Source organism: Manis javanica, chromosome 8, assembly GCF_040802235.1.
Source record: "Manis javanica isolate MJ-LG chromosome 8, MJ_LKY, whole genome shotgun sequence".
Lineage (NCBI taxonomy): Eukaryota > Metazoa > Chordata > Mammalia > Pholidota > Manidae > Manis > Manis javanica.
The window spans coordinates 81,181,080-81,202,851 of record NC_133163.1 but is presented as its reverse complement, the minus strand read 5'-3'; the positions used below and the strand labels follow the sequence as shown (position 1 = coordinate 81,202,851).

General features: G+C 38.8%; 1 pseudogene; it reads left to right on the top strand.

Moving 5' to 3' along the window:
- The first annotated feature begins 5,876 nt into the window (after positions 1–5,876).
- LOC108393057 (olfactory receptor 11H6-like) lies at positions 5,877–16,848 on the top strand (annotated as a pseudogene).
- The last annotated feature ends 4,924 nt before the right edge of the window (positions 16,849–21,772 follow it).

Sequence of the window (21,772 nt, the reverse complement as noted above, 5' to 3'; positions counted from 1 at the left end):
CCTGAGTAAAACCCTTCAAACATTTTTCTTTGATTGAAACATTTTTCTTAAGAGTTAGAATAAAGTCTTAAGTTCTTGTCTGATTTATATGACCCTAAATGAGCTGGCTTATGCTTAACTGTTTTCTCATCTTTTGACATATCTCCCTTACACTGTATGAACCAGCCAAAATAAACTACTTTTAGTTCTTGAATGCTTACTTACTTCTGATCCTGTACAAATGTTGTTTCTTCTCCCACGCTCCTCCGTCGTTACGCTTTGGCTAATTCCCATTCACTCATCAGGCGTCAGCTTAGATGCTACTTTTTCCTGAAGATTTTCTTTCTACCTTCCATAAACCCTTAGACCCTGACCGGGTCATGTGGTCCTCCCATGTGCTTTGACAGCATCCTGTCCTTTACTTTAGGATAATGCTTCACACACTAAATAGAAGTTGCTACTTCACTCATTTATTTCCTCCTACAGTGTAAGGGCCATAAGACTTTTGCTCGAGCATATAATAGATGAAAAATAGAGCACAGGCGGCTAGATAAGACCTGGTCTTCCCTGCAATGGAAAATTTGCAGGTCTGAGCTTTTAGTGTTTTCAAATCAAAAGTGGAGAAATGACTGGGATAGGGATAGGATAAGTCAGGGAGAGTGATGAAATCTATTCTCATTGTTATGGGCCTTATCTTTCTCCAGAATAGTTCCATCCTCAGAAACTGCAGCCAGGATCTAGTAAGTAATTCGAGATTCATCACAAAAGGGCAAAACAGGTTATGTTTCACAAACTCATCCTTCAAAAGTCTCAGGAACAGTAATTTGATGTCAGTAACTTCTTTTCTTGGAAACATTAGGAGGGAGGTGTAGAGATTTACTGAAATAAAAGAGGTGGCATATTTGGATTTCATGTACACCCCTGGTCATGGAAGGAGGTTACCTAGCGTTCTGCTTTTCTCCTCTTTTTATCAGGCCTTCACTCTGCTCCTCGGTCAACAGACCTACATTCCTCTGTCCAGCGCTCAACATCTTTCATAACAGGGTCCGACTAAACCTACTTTGTTCTGCAAGCAAACGTGAAACAGCCCTGACTTCACACTGCGGGCAGAGAAAATGGGCGCCTCAGGGCCGCTTGACCGACCCCGCGGGAAAAACAGCTTGCGGAAACAGGAGCTCAGGGAAGCGCCCCGCCCTCTCCTGGGCACGCCGGCCACCGCCCACTTACGTCAGGGCGCCCGGTCCGCCTCGTGGGCCTCCGCCCGGCGAGCCCGCGAGTCACGGTGGAGCTGCAGAGAGCGCGGTTTGCTGTGTCCGGCGGTAGACCTTAAGTGAGAGCGGTCAGCCCCAGGTACGAGGCACGACCAGCCACGTCAGCTCAGTGTTTTCTTTTATTTCTTTTATTTTTTTATATTTATTTATTTATTTAGGCATCATTAATCTACAATTACATGAAGAACATTATGTTTACTAGGATCCCCCCTTCACCAAGTTCCCCCCACATACCCCTTCACAGTCACTGTCCATCTGCATAGTAAGATGCTGTAAAATCATTACTTGTCTTCTCTGTGTTGCACAGCCCTCCCCGTGCCCCCCCCCACACTATACATGCTAATCGTAATGCCCTCTTTCTTTTTCCCCACCCTTATCCCTCCCTTCCCTCCCAACCTCCCCAGTCCCTTTCCCTTTGGTAACTTAGTCCATTCTTGACATCTGTGAGTCTGCTGCTGATTTGTTCCTTCAGTTTTCCTTTGTTCTTATATTCCACATATGAGTGAAATCATTTGGTACTTGTCTTTCTCCGCCTGGCTTATTTCACTGAGCATAATACCCTCTAGCTCCATCCGTGTTGTTGCGAATGGTAGGATCTGTTTTTTTCTTATGGCTGACTAATATTCCATTGTGTATATGTACCACTTCTTCTTTATCCATTCATCTACTGATGGACATTTAGGTGGCTTCCACATCTTGGCTATTGTAAATAGTGCAGCGATAAACATAGGGGTGCATCTGTCTTTTTCAAACTGGGCTGCTGCATTCTTAGGGTAAATTCCTAAAAGTGGAATTCCTGGATCAAATGGTATTTCTATTTGAGCTTTTTGAGGAACCTCCATAATGCTTTCCACAATTGATGAACTAATTTACATTTCCACCAGCAGTGTAGGAGGGTTCCTCTTTCTCCACAACCTCGCCAACATTTGTTGTTGTTTGTCTTTTGGATGGTGGCGATCCTTACTGGTGTGAGGTGATATCTCATTGTGGTTTTAATTTGCATTTCTCTGATGACTAGCGATGTGGACCATCATTTCATGTGTCTGTAGGCCATCTGAATTTCTTCTTTGAGAACTGTCTGTTCAGCTCCACTGCCCATTTTTTAATTGGATTATTTGCTTTTTGTTTGTTGAGGTGCGTGAGCTCTTTCTGTATTTTGGATGTCAACCCTTTATCGGATCTGTCATTTATGAATATATTCTCCCACACTATAGGATGTCGTTTCGTTCTATTGATGGTGTTCTTTGCTGTACAGAAGCTTTTCAGTTTGGTATAGTCCCACTTGTTCATTTTTGCTTTTGTTTCCCTTGCCTGGGGAGATATGTTCATGAAGAAGTCACTGATGTTTATGTCCAAGAGATTTTTGCCTATGTTTTTTCCTAAGAGTTTTATGGTTTCATGACTTACGTTCAGGTCTTTGATCCATTTCGAATTTACATTTGTGTTTGGGGTTAGACAATGATCCAGTTTCATTCTCTTACATGTAGCTGTCCAGTTTTGCCAACCCCAACTGTTGAAGAGGCTGTCATTTCCTCATTGTATGTCCATGGCTCCTTTATCATATATTAATTGACCATATATGTTTGGGTTAATGCCTGGACTCTCTATTCTGTTCCACTGGTCTGTGGCTCTGTTCTTGTGCCAGTACCAAATTGTCTTGATTACTGTGGCTTTGTAGTAGAGCTTGAAGTTGGGTAGCAAGATCCCCCCCACTTTATTCTTCCTTTTCAGGATTGCTTTGGCTATTCAGGGTCTTTGGTGGTTCCATATGAATTTTTGAACTATTTGTTCCAGTTCATTGAAGAATGCTGTTGGTAATTTGATAGGGATTGCATCGTATCTGTATATTGCTTTGGTCAGGATGGCCATTTTGATGATATTAATTCTTCCTAGCCAAGAGCATGGGATGAGTTTCCATTTGTTAGTGACCTCTTTAATTTCTCTTAAGAACGTCTTGTAGTTTTCAGGGTATAGGTCTGTCACTTCCTTGGTTAGGTTTATTCCTAGGTATTTTATTCTTTTTGATGCTATTGAGAACGGAATTGTTTTCCTGACTTCTCTTTCTATTAGTTCATTGTTAGTGTATAGGAAAGCTACAGATTTCTGTGTGTTAATTATGTATCCTGCAACTTTGCTGAATTCCGATATTAGTTCTAGTAGTTTTGGAGTGGTGTCTTTAGGGTTTTTTATGTACAATATCATGTCATCTGCAAATAGTGACAGTTTGACTTCTTCTTTACCAATCTGGATTCCTTGTATTTCTTTGTTCTGTCTGACTGCCATGGCTAGGACCTCCAGTACTACATTGAATAACAGTGGGGAGAGTGGGAATCCCTGTCTTGTTCCCGATCTCAGAGGAAAAGGTTTCAGCCTCTCGCTGTTCAGTATGATGTTAGCTGTGGGTTTATCATATATGGCCTTTATTATGTTGAGGTATTTGCCCTCTATGCCCATTTTGTTGAGAGTTTTTATCATGAATGGATGTTGAATTTGTCGAGTGCTTTTTCAGCATCTATGGAGATGATCATGTGGTTTTTGTCCTTCTTTTTGTTGATGTGGTGGATGATGTTGATGGATTTTCGAATGTTGTACCATCCTTGCATCACTGGGATGAATCCCACTTGGTCATGGTGTATGATCCTCTTGATGTATTTTTGAATTCCGTTTGCTAATATTTTGTTGAGTATTTTTGCATCTATGTTCATCAGGTTTTTGATCCATTTCTGTAGTTTTCTTTTTTGGTGGGGTCTTTGCCTGGTTTTGGTATTAGGGTGATGTTGGCTTCATAGAATGAGTTTGGAAGTATTCCCTCCTCTTCTGTTTTTTGGAAAACTTTAAGGAGAATGGGTGTTATGTCTTCTCTGTATGTCTGATAAAATTCCGAGGTAAATCCATCTGGCCAGGGAGTTTTGTTCTTTGGTAGTTTTTTGATTACCGCTTCAATTTCATTGCTGGTAATTGGTCTGTTTAGATTTTCTGTTTCTTTCTGGGTCAGTCTTGAAAGGTTGTATTTGTCTAGGAAGTTGTCCATTTCTCCTAGGTTTTCCAGCTTGTTAGCATATAGGTTTTCATAGTATTCTCTAATAATTCTTTGTATTTCTATGGGGTCCATCGTGATTTTTCCTCTCTCATTTCTGTTGCTGTGTGTTGACTCTCTTTTTCTCTTAGTAAGTCTGGCTAGAGGCTTATCTATTTTGTTTATTTTGTCGAAAAAACAGCTCTTGGTTTCATTGATTTTTTCTATTGTTTTATTCTCCTCAATTTTATTTATTTCTTCTCTGATCTTTATTATGTCCCTCCTTCTCCTGACCTTAGGTCTCATTTGTTCTTCTTTTTCCAATTTCAATAATTGTGACATTAGACTATTCATTTGGGATTGTTCTTCCTTCTTTAAGTATGCCTGGATTGTTATATCCTTTCCTCTTAAGACTGCTTTCGCTGTGTCCCACAGAAGTTGGGGCTTTGTGTTGTTGTTGTCATTTGTTTCCATATATTGCTGGATCTCCATTTTAATTTGGTCATTGATCCATTGATATTTAGGAGCATGTTGTTAAGCCTCCATGTGTTTGTGAGCCTTTTTGCTTTCTTTGTACAATTTATTTCTAGTTTTATACCTTTGTGATCTGAAAAGTTGGTTGGTAGGATTTCAATCTTTTGGAATTTACTGAGGCTCTTTTTGTGGTCTATTCTGGAGAATGTTCCATGTGCACTTGAGAAGAATGTGTATCCTGTTGCTTTAGGATATAGAGTTCTATAGATGTCTATTAGGTCCATCTGTTCTAGTGTGTTGTTCAGTGCCTCTGTGTCCTTACTTTCTTTCTGGTGGATCTGTCCTTTGGAGTAAGCGGTGTGTTAAAGTCTCCCAAAGTGAATGCATTGCATTCTATTTCCTGCTTTAATTCTGTTAGTATTTGTTTCACATATGCTGGTGCTCCTGTATTGGGTGCAGATATATTTGTAATGGTTATATCTTCTTGTTGGACTGAGCCCTTTATCATTATGTAATGTCCTTCTTTATCTCTTGTTGCTTTCTTTATTTTGAAGTCTATTTTTTCTGATACTAGTATTGCAACAGCTGCTTTTTTCTCTCTGTTGTTTACATGAAATATCTTTCTCCATCCCTTGACTTTAAATCTGTGCATGTCTTTGGGTTTGAGGTGAGTCTCTTGTAAGCAGCATATAGATGGGTGTTGCTTTTTTATACATTCTGTTACTCTGTGTCTTTTGATTGGTGCATTCAGTCCATTTACTTTTAGGATGATTATTGAAAGATATGTACTTATTGCCATTGCAGGCTTTAGATTCGTGGTTACCAAAGGTTCAAGGATAGCTTGTTTACTATCTTACTGTCTGACTTAACTCACTTATTGAGGTGTTATAAACACAGTCTGATGATTATTTCTTTCCCTTCTTTTTCCTCCTCCTCAATTCTTCTTATATTGGGTGCTTTGTTCTGTGCTCTTTTTAGGAGTGCTCCCATCTAGAGCAGTCCCTCTAAGATAGAGGTGGTTTGTGGGAGGTGGTTTGTAGAGGTGGTTTGTGGGAGGCAAATTCCCTCAACTTTCGCTTGTCTGGGAATTGTTTAATCCATCCTTCATATTTAAATGATAATCATGCTGGATACAGTATCCTTGGTTCAAGGCCCTTCTGTTTCATTGCATTAAATATATCATGGCATTCTCTTCTGGCCTGTAAGGTTTCTGTTGAGAAGTCTGATGATAGCCTGATGGGTTTTCCTTTGAAGGTGACCTTTTTTCTCTCTCTGGCTGCCTTTAATACTCTGTCCTTGTGCTTGCTCTTTGCCATTTTAATTCTTCTGTGTCTTGGTGTTGTCCTCTTTGGGTCCCATCTTTTGGGAGTTCTATGTGCCTCTGTAGTCTTAGCAGCTATTTCCTCCCCCAGTTTGGGGAAGTTCTCAGCAATTATTTCTTCAAAGACACTTTCTATCCCTTTTGTCTCTCTTCTTCCTCTGGTATCCCTATAATGCGGATATTGTTCCTTTTGGATTGGTCACACTGTTCTCTTAATATTGTTTCATGACTGAAGATCCTTTTATCTCTCTCTCTGCATCAGCTTCTATGCGTTCCTGTTCTCTGGTTTCTGTTCCATCACTGGCCTCTTGCATCTTATCCATTCTGCTTATAAATCCTTCCAGAGTTTGTTTCACTTCTGTAATCTCCCTCCAGACATCTGTAATCTCCCTCTGTACTTTATCCCTTAGCTCTTGCATATTTCTCTGCAGCTCTGTCAGCATGTTTATGATTTTTATTTTGAATTCTTTTTCAGGGAGACTGGTTAGGTCTGCCTCTGCAGATCCTTTCTCAGGTGTTGTTTGAACTATCTTGGACTGGACTAAATTTTTTTGCCTTTTCATGGTGACAGTGGTGGCTGTAGGCAGGTCGCGGGTGTGTCAACTGGGAGAAGAAAGTCATTTCCTGCTTGCTGGATGTCTTGCCCTTCTCTGCTGCCTGTGACAGTTACCCGCACTCCTGGAGTAGCCACCGGGTTAGTCCCCTAAGCTGCTGTGGGCGGGGTCTTCATCAGAGCAGCACAGAGCCCTGTGGGGAGTGGCAGGCATGCCAGGTGCACTCCTCCATGCTAGAAGCACTCCTGCCGGGCAGCTGTGTAGCAGCAGTGGCCTTTGGGTCTGGCCCGGGTGGCTGTGCATTGGGCTGGGATTCCAGTCGACTGCTGGGAGTGCACCTGCTCCCTCTGGCTCCACTGCAGTTGCACATGGGGCTCTCCCACGCGGGCCTCTACCAGGCTCCTCTGGCTTCACTGCCACCGGTGCGTGTGAGCCGCGCCTGGGCTGTTCGGTCATGCTGCTGCAGGCTCGCACAAGCCTCTCCTGGTCCCTTCTGGCGCCATTGGCACACGGATCAGCTTCTGGTCCCTTCCGGTGCTTCCGCCCCTGGTGCGCGCTGGCACTCTCCCGCTACTGGGCCTTTGTGTCGGGGTCTGTGCCAGTTGGAGGAATGACTGGCAGGCTGCTTAGTGCCGTGATGGGCTTCAGAGTTGCACTGCCTCCCTGGGGTTTAGTGCGCCTCAGTTTCCCCATCATTCCCAGCTGCTCGCTAATTGTGCCGGGACAACTTCGTCCAGCTATGGGGTCCCTGTCTCTTTAAGACTTGCAGAAAGCACTCACTTTTCTTCTGTCTCAGGGGCACCTGTTGTGGAGACCTGCCCACAGGTTTTGCTTTTCCGTTTCTCTAATATCCAGCACCCTGTGCACCTTGTGTCTGCGTTCAGGGTGCGGATTTCTAGAGCTGGTTGTTTAGCAGTCCTGGGCTTTCCCTCCCTCCCCGTTCCGACTCCTTTCTTCCCACCAGGTTTTGGGGTGGGGGAGCGTTCGGGTCCCGCCTGGCTGCGGCTTGTGTCTTACCCCCTTCGTGTGATGTTGAGTTCTCACAGATGTAGATGTATCCTGGCTGTTGTACTGCATCCACTGTTGTCTCTTTTAGGAATAGTTGTATTTATTGTATTTTCATAAATATACATGTTTTGGGGAGGAGATTTCCTCTGAACTACTCATGCCGCCATCTTCCTGTGATCCTCACCTCAGTGTTTTCATTTTTAATCTTGCTGCCCCACCACCTTGAACATTTCCCTGTCTGTCCGTAATATTCTCCTGAGGGGAACGTGGCAAGCTGTGAGCCCATGGAGTTTGAACTTGGAAATCCCTGTGGAAATGCTGCTTTTGGGGTGGTTTTGCTCCTCTTCAGGGCATACATTTTCTAGTGTCTCCATAGTTTTGCCCTTTCCAGAATGTCCTGGTCGGAATCATATAGTATGTAGCTTTTTCTGTTGACTTATTTCACTTAGTAATATGCATTTATGGTTCCTCCATGTCTTTTCATGATTTCCTAGATCATTTCTTTTTATCACTGAATACTACTTCATTGCCTGGGCATACCAATTTATTTATATGTTTACTTACTGAAGGACATCTTGATTGCTTTCAGGTTTTGGCAATTATGAATAAAACTGGTATGAACCTGTGTGTGCAGGTTTTTGTGTGGATGTAAGTTTTCAACTCCTTTGGGAAAATAACAAGGAACATAACTGCTGGTTTGTATGGTAAGCATATGCTTAGTTTTCTAAGAAACCACTGAACTGTCTATTGAAGTGGCTGCGTCCTTTTACTTTCCCACCAGCAATGTATAGAACATTCCTGTTCTTCCATATCCTCACCAGTGCTTGGTCTTGTCAGCGTTTTGGATGTTGACCATTCAACAAATGTGTAGTGATATCAAATTATTGTTTTAATTTGATTTCCCTCATTTCTTGTGATGTGGAGCATCTTTTCATATGCTTATTTACTATCTGTATATCTTTGGTGAGGTTCCTGTTAAGGTCGTCAGCCCATTTTTTTGTTCTTGTTGGGTTGTTTTTTTATTAATGCTTTGTAAATTTGGATAACAGTTCTTTATCAGATAGGACTTTTACAAAATATTCTCCCAGTCTGTGGCTCTTCTTCTTATTCTTTTGACATTGTTTTTCACAGAGCAAAAGTTTTTAATTTTAATGAAGCCTGGCTTATCAGTTATTTCTTTCATGGATTGTGACTTTGCTGTTGTATTTAAAAAGCTGTACCATACCCAAGGTTATCCAGGTTTTCTCCTCTCACCTTCTAGGAGTTTTATAATTTTTCATTTTACACTCAGGTCTGTGGTTCATTTTGAGTTAATTTTTGTGAAGGGTGAAAGATTTGAATGTGGATTCATTTTTTTGCAAGTGCATGTGCAGTTATTCCAGCACCATTTGTTGAAGGGACTATCTTTGCTCTGTTGTACTGCCTTTGCTCCTTTGTTAAAGATCAGTTCATTATATTTCTGAGATTCTATTTTTGGGCTCTATTCTGTCTATTCTTTGTTCCGTCTACCTGTCTGTTCTGTTGCCAACACCACACTGCTTAGTTACCACAGCTTTATATAAAGTCTTAAAGTCAGAGAGAATCAGTCCACCCATTTTGTTCTCTTTTAATACTGTATTGACTGTTGTGGGTCTTTTTCCTTTCCTTATAAACTTTAGGATCAGTTTGTAAATGACCATAAAATAATTACTGCTATTTTAATTTGGATTGCATTGACTCTAAATCAAGTTGAAAAGAACTGATATCTTGACAATATTGGCTTTTTTTATCCATTAACATGGAATATCTCTCCATTCATTTAGTACTTTTGTGATTTTATTCATCAAAGTTTGTAGTTTTCTTCATACAGATTTTGTACAGATTTGGTTGGATTTATACTTCTTTACTTTTTTTGAGCTGCTAATGTAAATGGGATTGTGTTTTAAATTTCAAATTCCACTTGTTGATTGTTAGTATATCAGAAAGCAGTTGACTTGACTTTTGTATATTGAACTTGTGTCCTACACCCTTGTTATAACTACTTATTAGTTACAGGAGATTTTTTTGTTGATTCTTTTGGATTTTCTTCATAGATGACATGAGAGTTTATGCTTTTCATCCCAACATGTATACCTTTTAATTTTATTTTTTATTTTTTATTTATTTTGTTATCATTAATCTACAATTATGGCCATCTTGCCCAAAGCAATATACAGATTTGATGGAATCCCTTTCAAATTACCAACAACATTCTTCAACAAACTGGAACAGTTCAAAAATTCATATGGAACCACCAAAGACCCGCAATAGCCAAAGCAATCCTGAGAAGGAAGAATAGAGTGGGGGTGGGGGGGATCGTGCTCCCCAACTTCAAGCTCTACTACAAAGCCACAGTAATCAAGACAATTTGGTACTGGCACAAGAACAGAGCCACAGACCAGTGGAACAGAATAGAGACTCCAGACATTGACCCAAACATATATGGTCAATTAATATATGATAAAGGAGCCATGGACATACAATGGGGAAATAACAGTCTCTTCAACAGATGGTGCTGGCAAAACTGGAGAGCTACATGTAAGAGAATGAAACTGGATCACTGTATACCTTTTTTATCCTTTTTCTGTCTTGTGTTAGCAAGAACTTCCAGTATAATGTTGAAAAGGAGTGGTGAGAAGAGACATCTTACCTTAGTGGATAAGATTATATTACATTTTACAGATAATCTTAGTTGGAAAGCTTTAAGGTTTTCACTGTAAATGTGTTGGCTGTGATAACTTCCTTCCTTCGCCTTTCCTTCCTTCCTTCCTTTGTTATGATAGCTTTCTTTAATTTAGGTTTTCTAGTACAATTCTATCTCCTTGCTCCATGGTTACTCCTAGCTTTGTTCATTTAGATTTAAATTTTTTGTTTACATATTTCGTGTTGTTTTGTAAAAAGGGTAGAGTAAAATTACATATGTATATGCATTATTATTTTAATATATGTAAGAAATTACAGAACAGAATGACAAATATTTCTTCCAGAGGAAATTTTGCATGAAGTTTAACACAAAAGAGGGAAAAAGGGAAGATTCTCTTTTATTGAGTACTTACCACATTGTAGGTATTTTACATACATTATTATTTACATATATTATTACTTAATTTTTACAACTATATCTATTGGGATAGAACTAGTATATTTACAGATGAAATATCTGGGGCCTAATAGGGTTAGGCAATATACCAAGGATCATAAAGTTTAGTATAAGACAGAGCTATAATAAAAATAGAGGTCAGTCTGAGACATGAACCAATGCTCTTTTCATACCACATATCATATTAATGAATTTAGCATTATTCCTCAATAGCTATTAGGACCATTTGACCCCTCATACATAATGAGATTATCCTTGCTGTTCATCTTTTTTATTACTAATTTATCACTTTTATTAAAGTAAAAAGGGAGTATTTCACAAGTTTGTTTCCTCATGAGGGAAATGCAAATCAAAACCGCAATGAGGTATTACCTCATACCTGTTAGTATGGCTATTATCAAAATATCAAGAAATAACAAAGTGCTGGTGAGAATGTAGAGAAAAGGGAACCCTCATGCACTGTTGGTGTGAATGTAAATTGGTACAACCAATTTATGGAAAACAATATAACATATAATCCAACAATTGCACTTCTGGGAATATATCCAAAGAAGTGAAATAACTATCTCAAAGGGATATTTGCTCCCCCATGTCATTGCAGCATTATTTACAATTGCAAGAGCATGGGAACAACCTTAGTGTTTATCAATGGATGAATATATATATATATATATATATATATAAATGTGGTATATATGTAACAGTGAAATATTATTCAGCCATAAAAAAGATGGAAATCCTGCCATTTATGATAATGTGGAAGAACTTCAAGGGCATTATGCTAAGTAAAATGAGTTAGACAGAGAAAGACAAACACTGTATGATCTCACTTATACTTGGAATCTAAAAATAAAAATGAAGTATAAAAACCCCTAAACCAAGTTACAGAAAATAGATTGGTGGTTTCCAGATTCAGGGGATTGTTGGCAGGTAAATGGGTAAAGGGGGTCAAAAGGCACAAACTTCCAGTTATATAATAAATAATTTATGGGGATGTCATGTACAGTATGGTGAGTATAGTTAATACTGAATTGCATATTTGAAAGTTGCTAAGACAAGAGTTCTCATCACACAAAAAATTTTTTGTAACTGTATGGTGACAACTGGTAAGTACACTTATTGTGGTGATCAATTTGCAATATATGCAACTATCAAATCATTAAGTTGCTCATCTGAACGTAATATAATTTTTGTATTGTTTTGAGGTTGTCAGTTGTAATTACTTGTCAGCTGTTATTACTTTCAGATTTGTTTGTCAGTTGTATTTCAAAAGAAAAAAACAACAGAAAACAGATGCCAAACTCTCTCTCAGCAAGAAAATTTCAACAATCATACCAACTTTTAGGGATATCAACTAAAAACAGTTTGAAACACTCCAAAGGACTATCTGTGGGCAGGGGGGGTGCATTTCACCATATGTCATGGGCTCTGCTCCTGGCATCTACTCATCATGAAATGGTATTTCCTTATTGGTTGACATTGGAAGCAAAGAGCTGACCTGGAAAAAAAAAAGCCTTTTACCAAAAGGAGTAACCATTTTCAAGCCATTGAATGATGCAATAGGAAAGGGAATGAGAAATCTAATAACATATTTCTGATGTTCACAAATAAGAAGGTCTGAAATTTGCAGACAGACTCTAAAATGAATGAAATTGAATATAAAGGAACAAGAAAATAAACAAAACCCTCATGTTTCAGCTAAGCTGGTGTGGCTGTATTATTCCACCATAGCAGTAACCTGTCTACAGCAGAAATTAAAAAGCTGCTCTAGGAATATCATGAGATGATCATTCACCCCTGGAGAAACTGGGTCCCAAAAGCCAATTAACAGGCCCCTGAGGGAAGGGAACATTGGGGATATGTTTGACAATCTTCCCTCATAAAGTCTCACTTTGGGAACTCACAGGAGACTATATCCCTTAGGAGGAAGAAGGCACATGTTTCAGCGCAACATAGATAAGTCTCTGTTGTGCAGCAAATACGCCCATTTCTGTCCAAACCAGTATCCTGTGTCCAGCAATGCAATCGTCCTCTCTAGGCTACTGGCTGCCAAGGATGCCGTGCGCTCCATCTTGCCTGCCTTTCACTGCAGTGAAAACAGAAGATAATAAGTCAGACCTGACAGGTCTGTGAGGAGGTGGGTTCAGGACAGATACAAGTATAGACGTAGAGGAGAGTTCTCAGGTGTGTTCTTTATCTCTGCCCTCTCTCGTGTGGCTGTAAAAACAACAGCACCTCAAGTTATATGAGTTAATGTAAAGAGATTCATCTTTACAACTAAGTGGTGCAGGCATCAGGGAACTGAGGGATGAAGATGAGGAAGAAGCCTCAATAGTATGTAAATTGTGTCCTTATTAACCAAGAGGTGTACCCAGTCAGAACCAGGCTTTTGGGGGAACAAATATGTTAGTGAGGTGACATCTGGAAATGACTGACAAAGTGTGTAGAGCTGGACAGGACAGAACTGCAGCTCCTCCTTTTTTTACTCATGTTTGGCTCAGCCACAGAGCAGATAATCAGCTACTGCAAGGGAGAACATGACTGAGCGCTCCAGATGGGTGAGTTCACCCCACATGGCTTACAAAGCCAGTAGAATCCTCAGACACATTAGTCACAAATAGTTCTTGCTTTTTAAACTTTTTCCTCTGGGTTTCTCTGGCTTCTGGGTCACTCTGAATTCTTGCTCCAGAGGAATCATTTACAGCTTGCTGTGACAAACATCTATTCACAGACTGAAGAGGAGCCTTTCAGTGAACAGTGAAGTGTGATGTGGAAAATTCTGAATTTCTCCCATCTCTTATATGAGTAACTGCAATCATCAACATCATCTTTAAAGTTATGACTTTACATAATCTGGAAAGTAACACATTTGATAACTAATACATTAATAAATATTCTTAGCTAGAATAAAGAAGAGCATTGGGGTCTATATTTGGCAGTTATATTTCCTATATAAATATCACCACTCAGTCATGTCACTTTAGGTCATTTAGGACCAAATGATGACTGTTCCTCAGTAAGAGAAGGGATCCTTAAAAAGTTAATAAATTAAGACCAAGCGACTGTTAGCAGAATCTTGGGGGATTCAATGGCTTGATTCTACTTTGTAACCACGGAGGTCATACAACGTCCAAGACAGTCTGGCTCAGAGGAAGAAGTTTTCATAAAGATTCTCCTTCCACCTCCCAAAACAACTCCAACCTTGCACATCTGTAATAGGATGGGGGAGACAGAGAGGCTGCCCAAATAGGACAGGAATCCGTGTCCAGTGAGAGCTCATGGTCCCCATGACCGTCCTTGGTGCCCAGAGGTCTCAGGTTCTCTGCATCTGTCCACAAACCTGGAATCCTGACACCTCATGCAAAACCCTCAAAATCCTTAAAGAACATACCAGATACACTGCTCACTTTTTATACATATCAGTAGATTTTTAACCTAGACCAAGGTTTTAAAGTAGGATTTTTTTTTCAACAGGTAGCACATGGGACCAGTGTGAAATCCATCATGTCGGTGTCTGGGTCTTCAGACACTGAAGTTAACAAACTTCAGTGAACACTGAATAAAGGATGGTACATTGACATTTTTTTGTCTCAGTTATCATACCACCTTAATATGCCAACACTTAAACTTCCAACACTGATCCAGGAAAAAAGTGAAATGCATAAAGATTTCAGTGTATTATGTTACCTTTTCCCTCTTTTGTTTTGATGTCTAACATTTGTCTTTAATTCCAAAGATCAAAGTTTTGAAATTCTGTGTCCAATATTAAGGATCAATATATCTTATCTTATAGATAAAAACCCATGATTTTCACACCTACTTACACTGCCATTAACCTTCTCCAAGCTGCATGTGATCCCTTTACTGGATCTGAGCAAACTCTGAAAGAAGAGTGAGAGAGTACAAAGATTCAAAGCTGGTCGTATCAAGCCCTCTCAGTTTGACAGTCTTCAGCAGTGCAACTATTTATTTACTAGAATAATCTGAGGGACTTTGGGATATCTGAAGGAAATGTTCCTGAGGAGTAAAGATAAGGTCAGTCATCTTTGTCCCTGTCATTTTTTCCTCCCCACCCTTTAGGAAGCCATCAATATATCAGGAGTCCACACAGTGACTGAGTTCGTACTCCTGAGTTTTCCCTGCTCCAGAGAGGTTCAGGTCGTCCTCTTCATGCTGTTTTCTGTGTCCTGCATCCTGACACTGATGGGGAACGGGGCCATCGTCTGTGCAGTGAAGCTGGATCGCAGGCTTCACACCCCATGTACATTCTGCTGGCCAACTTCTTCCTAGAGATCTGTTACATCAACACCACTGTTCCCATTATGTTAAGGAACTTCCTGTCAGAGACCAAAACCATCTCCTTCACTGCCTGCTTCCTCCAGTTATATTTCTTCTTCTCCATGGGCATCACTGAGACCTTCTTACTGCCCCTCATGGCTTTTGATCAGTACCTGGCCATCTGCCGGCCTCTCCACTACCCTACCTTCATGAGAAGCCATGTGTGCATGAACCTGGTGGCTCTTTGCTGTGTAACAGTCTTCCTTTGCTATCCAGTCCCTTCTATTTTATCACACAACTCCCCTTTTGTGGCCCCAACACCATTGACCACTTTTTCTGTGACCCTGGTCCTCTTCTGGCCCTGTCCTGCATCCCTGCCCCTGAAATTGAGCTTTCCTGTTCTATACTGACCTCTGTCATTATCTTCATCACCTTCTTCTTCATCCTTGGGTCCTACACCCTGGTTCTCAGAGCAGTGTTGCATGTTCCCTCAGCAGCTGGCAGGCGTAAGGCCTTCTCCACCTGCGGCTCCCACCTCGCTGTGGCGTCTCTGTTCTATGGAACTATCGTGCTTATGTACAGCAGCCCAACCTCTGGAAATCCAGCTGGAATACAGAAGATTGTAACATTGTTCTACTCATCGGTGACCCCACTTATAAACCCGCTGATCTACAGTCTCCAGAACAAGGACATGAAGGCTGCCTTGGGAAAATTTCAAATGTGCACAAAAATTAGAGTGATTAAGAGTTCATGAGTGGCTGAAGATCAAAATGATTGTTTTCCCCCATTCGTATTCCCATTTTAAAAGTAGGTCTTTATTCATTTGTACCTAGAGGGGCAGATGTAAATTCATGTATTTCTGCCTTGTTAAGTAAAGGAGAAGGGTAAGAGTTTGCCCAGTTAAGCTAGACTTTACCTTCAAGTCACAGTTTGGCAAATAGTAACTTGAATTCATTGACCTGGATATCTAGACTTTGGACTTTTGTTCTGCCCTACCTACAATAACTGCTTGCTCTTTAACCTGTGATCACTTAGCTGCTCACTGACTTCATGCTTTTTTGACCTCTATTAAGTACATTCATTCTTTAAGTGGCTTTTTCTGGCCACTAAATCTCTGCTATACTCCTGAAGAAGAGTAGTGTTTTCACACCTTTTTATTGCCAATCAAATAAAAATTGAGCCAAGATATTTATTTAATTGACATCCAAAAGACTAATGATGAGATAAAGCACTGTCTCCCAGTGCTGTCTGTTTTATAATTACTTGGGGAGCTTTTTAAAAGAACAGATTCCCAGGCCTTTCTCATATTTCCTAAACCAGAATCTGAGGTGAGCCCTGGAAATACTTATTTAATGTTACTCAGGTGACTCTGGTGCATCTAGGCCAATGTCCTTTTACATACTGATCTTATAGAGCCACTGTTTTAAATAAATATGTAACATAGATAAATAAAAATTTTATGTTAGTTGAGAAAGTGAAAGCAATTACAATGAATAGGTGACTCAAAACTTATAACAGCAGCAGTAGAAATCTTTTCCTGCCTTGCTTTTCAAGTCCTCCATTTGTAAAATGAGAAGTATATCACATTCTTCTCACCTTTTTCTACCTGTTGAAGATAATTAGGGTGCCTGGAAATAGGTTTGCATTTTAAAATATCAGCATATGGTGCCATTACAATTAGGTTAGTTTCAAGTGAAGGAAGGTCCAGTTGAGTGCACAGCCAAAAAGAGGCAAAAGAAGACAGAGAGCAAAAACCACTGATTCCAAGAGACTGAGATGAAAACAGATGTAGAGGAATTTGATGACAGTTCATGATTTGGCCCAAACATTTGGTTACAAATAAATTAGTTGACATCTGGGGTTAATGCATTTCATTTATTAATTCAATAAAGATTTAGTTACCTCTGTGATGTGCCCTGAATTACATTGATGTAGAAGATAAAGTCCCCGCCTTTGTGAAACTTACATTCTAGTGAGGGAGATAGATAATAAGCAGATAAACACATAAATCTATAATTCCAGAAGTCACAAGTAATATAAAAGGGATAATAGTATGAATATAAGAATTGTTTGGGTAGGATAGGGAATAATTTAGCTTGGATGGTCAGAGAATGTTTTGTGAAGTGATATTTAAAAGTGAGGGAATAAGCAAAGACCTAGGGCAGTTAAGTTCCACATAAATGCAGGTATAATTATAGGGTTTTCAATGACAATAAAGGTTAATTTTGGCTATTCTGAGGAAAATGGCATATGAGGGGTATACTAAGGGGAAGGTTTAATATAATTCTACCTTCATAAAAGTCCCACTTTAATACAATTCCTCAATAAAAATCCATACATTCTAAGCAATTCTTAACTTGAAACTACTTATTCATTAACATTTAATTAAAAAATGCCTGTACTATATTTCTCCTTTTCCATCAAGGATTTAATATATTGAACAAAAATGTACAAAAAGAAAGAAGAGAAATATGAATTTACAAAGAAAAAATAGAATGACAATTTGTGGGTCATAAGATCTTATGCTGGTAAGTCCCTGGACGTGTTACAAACTCCCTGTAAAGCAAAGTTAGCAATGGCGGGTATTTTATCTTCTACATCAATGTAATTCAGGGCACTTCATAGAGGTAACTAAATCTTTATTGAATGAATAAATGAAATGCATCAACCCCAGATGTCACCTAATTTATTTGTAACCAAATGTTTGGGCCAAATCACGAACTGTCATCAATTTTTTTGTTGTATGGTTTTTATTTCTGTAAAGAGAAAACTAAACTACTTAGGGGAAGCTAAACTACTGGATCCTAATTATAAAATAAATTCTTTCAAGGGAATTCATATTAGAGACACTAACAGAGTGAACATTGGTCTCCCAAATAATGTTATAGTTGGGTCAATAGAGCTGCTGCTTATTGCATTCCTAATAAAATTCATAGGCATTATATGGAAGTATAACTCAATAGAGGCAATTCTTCTCAGGTCTAAAACTATGGTCCAAATATCACCTTTCTGATGATCTCCCTTAACCCAAAATATCCAAAGGATAAATTTAGAGTTAATTGTATGTTCACCCAAGTCAAAGATGAATAACTCTTACATTTGAATACCAAAGTTCTCTGTCATGTAGAAGTTGGTGTTGGAGGAGTATTCACAAGAATGGAAGAAGTCATTGATATACACTTGCTTTGAGAAGTTTATTCAATTTCTTTCCCCACTAGAAGTAATTTTCTTTTACAGGGCTCCCACCTCTGCTTTCTCAAGAAAAGTAAGGAGTTGAAGAAAAAGGTGACCTAGAACTGAAAAATAGGCAGGAAGTTTTGGGAATAGTTATTCCTGACATGATTGAAACTTACTGGCAAAATTTTGTCAGAATTGGGTTGTTTGAAGTTTGACATTGGTGTTCCCATTTAGACCCTGTCAGATAATGTAGTTAAAAGCCTGAGTTTTCACATAAATATCTAGATAATACATAATTTGCCTACACATATTAAACTACATTCTAACCAACATCCTTTCCTCATGAAAGTTCTTAGCAAACTAGGGATAGGCAGAAACTTCTTTGCTCTGTAAAGAGCATTTTCAAAGACCTATAGCTGACATCATACTTAATGGTGAATGCTTTTGCCCTAAACTCAGAAACAATGTCTGCTCCTATTCAGCATTGTACTGGAAGTGTCAGTGTGATCATGTAAAGACAAGAAATAAATGGCATCTAGACTGATAGAAGTTAAGATTTTTATTAGATATGTGATGGTCATTTATGTAGAAAATCCAATGAAATATACAAAAGAAGAGTACTAGAACTAATAAATGAGTTTTGCAAGATTTTCAGATACAAGATTCATATACAAACTCTCATGTATTTTTATATACAGTTTCTAGTAACAGAAATTGTTAAAAATGCCATTTAAAATAGCTTTAAAAATGTTAGAGATAAATCTGATACAAGATGTGAAACACCTATACAATGAAAATTATAATACATAACTGAGAGAAATTAAAGATGTAAATAAATGTAAAGATATAACTTGTTCATGGGTTAGAAAACTCAATATTTTTAATGTACAATTCTTTCCAAAATGATCTATGAATTCAATACAATCCCACTCAATCTCCCTGGTGGCTTTCTTGGTAGAAATTGGCAAGCTAATTTTTAAGTTCATATAGAAATGCACAGAACGTAGGCTAGACAAAACAAAGTTGGGAGCGTAACACTACCTGATTTTAAGACTTAAAAAGCTACAATAATCAAACCAATGTGGACTTGGCATTAAGTTAAACAAAACAATGGAACAAAAGAGATTCCAGAATTAGGCCTATACATTTGCAAGACTGATTTTCGACAAAGGCATAAAAGCTAATCAGTGGTGAAAGGTAAGATTTTTTTTTACATACATGGTGCTGGAATAATTGGGTACTCATAGCCAAGAAATTGAACATCAATATTTCTACACCTCATGAAGTTCACAAAAGTTAGCTCAAAATGTGTCATGGTCCTAGATATGAAGCCTAAAACTATAAAATGTATAAAAGTAAACATACAGTAAATTCTATGTAACTTTGGCTTATGCAAAGATTTCTTAAGTGCAACACCAAAAGCACAATCCAAAAAAGAGCAATTAGAGAAATTGGACTCCATGAAAATGAAAAATATCTGCTCTTGGAAAGACGCTTTTAAGATAATGAAAAGACAAGTGACAGAATGGGAGAAAATATTGGCAGAACATGTATCAGTTGAAGGACTTAGCATATATAAAGTCAATAATAATCAATAATAAAACAAATGGCTCAATGAAAAAATGGAAAAGAGATTTGAACAGACATTGCACAAAACATATATAGGTGGTAAATAAGCCAATGAAAATATGTTCAACATCATGAGTCATTAGAGAAATAAGCATTAAAACCATGATAAGTTATCACTATATATATACAAGAATGACTAAAATGAAAAAGACTGACCATACCAGTATTGGCAATGCCATTAAGGAACTGAAGCTCTTGACATTTTAAACACTGCTAGTGTGAATGTAAAATGGTACAAACACTTGGGAAAACAGTTTGGCAGTTTCTTAAAAAGTTAACATGCATCTGCCATTTGATAAAGCCACTTTACCCCTAGCTATTTTCCTAAGAAAAAAAAATGCATATACCAAAGACTTGTACACAGCCATTCCTAGCAGGTTTGTTTATAATAATAACTGGAAATAACCCAAACATCCATCAACAGGTGAATGGATAAATTCCTCTTTGAGTTGAACCTGTTTGGAGACTTACTAGCCTCATGTATCTGGATGGCCCTGTTTCCTCCAAATCTGGGACATTATTTCTTTGAATTAGCTTTTTGCTCCTTTTTCTCTCTCCACTTCTCTGGAACTTTCATAATGTGCAAGTTGTTTTGTTCGATGGTGTGTAGGCTTTCCTCATTTTAAATTTTTTTCTTTGTCCTTCTCTGACTGATAATTTCAACACATGCCTTCAAGTTCTCAGTTTCTTTCTTCTGCTTGATGCTCTCTATTGAATTTTAAATTTCATTTATTGTATTCTGTAGTTCCAGAATTTATTTGGTTCCTTTTTATGATTTACATCTCTGTTTTATTTCTCATTTTGTTCACTTAGTATTTTTCTGATTTCATTGAGTTGTCCATCTGTTTTCTTGTAGTTTGCTGAACTTCCTTAAAATAATTATTTTGAATTCTTCATTGTGCAATTTATAGTTCTACATTTCTTTGGGGTTGGTTACTGTAAAATTACTGTGTTCCTTTGGTGGTATCATGTTTCCTTGCTTTTAATTTTCCTTGAAGTCTTGCGTTACGATTTTCACTTTTGAAGGAGCAGTCAGTTCTTGCAGTCTTACTGGTTTCAAGAGAGAAATATCTCTATTAGTCAGTGTGAGTAGGTATTTTCTCTGTCTAGCTATGGATCAGTTTTCTGTGGATATGCCTGCTCCACACTTATTCTCTCTTGTGGAGGGAATTCTTAAGATTGTATGACTTTTCTATATCCTGCGAAGCTAGCCACGTGCTGACAGCCTCCCAATTGTTTTCTATAGGGCAGTGCCCTGAAACGCTCAAGTTTGTGAGTTTTCCCCAAATCTCACAGAGTTGGGCTGGTTTTCTGTATTTTCTATATGTGCTTTCCAGCTGTCCATAAATGCACACATTCACCATCTGCAGGAATGCATGCCAGGACCTGGACTTGGGGTTGGGAGTGGGGGGTGGGTGAAGTGTGTAGAGCACCAGGGGTGATGATGGGCTAGATGGGGTGGTCTGTAGGTGAGGTGTTCCTAGTGGCTTGTGCGTTGGCTTCTTGATGGAGTCCTTGGAGCATTAGTATGGTGATTCATGCGTCCCTTTGATGAGTTCCAAGCTCTAGTTGCTGTGCTCCCAGGTTCTTAATAACCCCTCAGTTATGCAGATCACCTCAGTATTCTGGCTGGGGTGAGAAAGAAGGGGGTCTCTTGGGCAGCACCCCAAGTAGCTGGGGAAGCTGGGAAGCTTTCACATTGTAAAAAAGGCATCCTCATCTTGTTCTGAACTAGGGGGAAAATTTTCAGTCTTTCATCATTAAGTATGATGTTAGCTGTGGGTTGTTTGTAAGTGAGGAAGCTTTATCATGCTGAAGAAGCTTTCTTCTAATCTTAATTTGTTGAGTTTATTTTAAATCACGGAAGGGCATTGGATTTGTCTGCTGATTTTTCTGCATCAGTTGAATGATCATGTTTTTCGCCCCCCTCATTCTATTCAGGTAGTG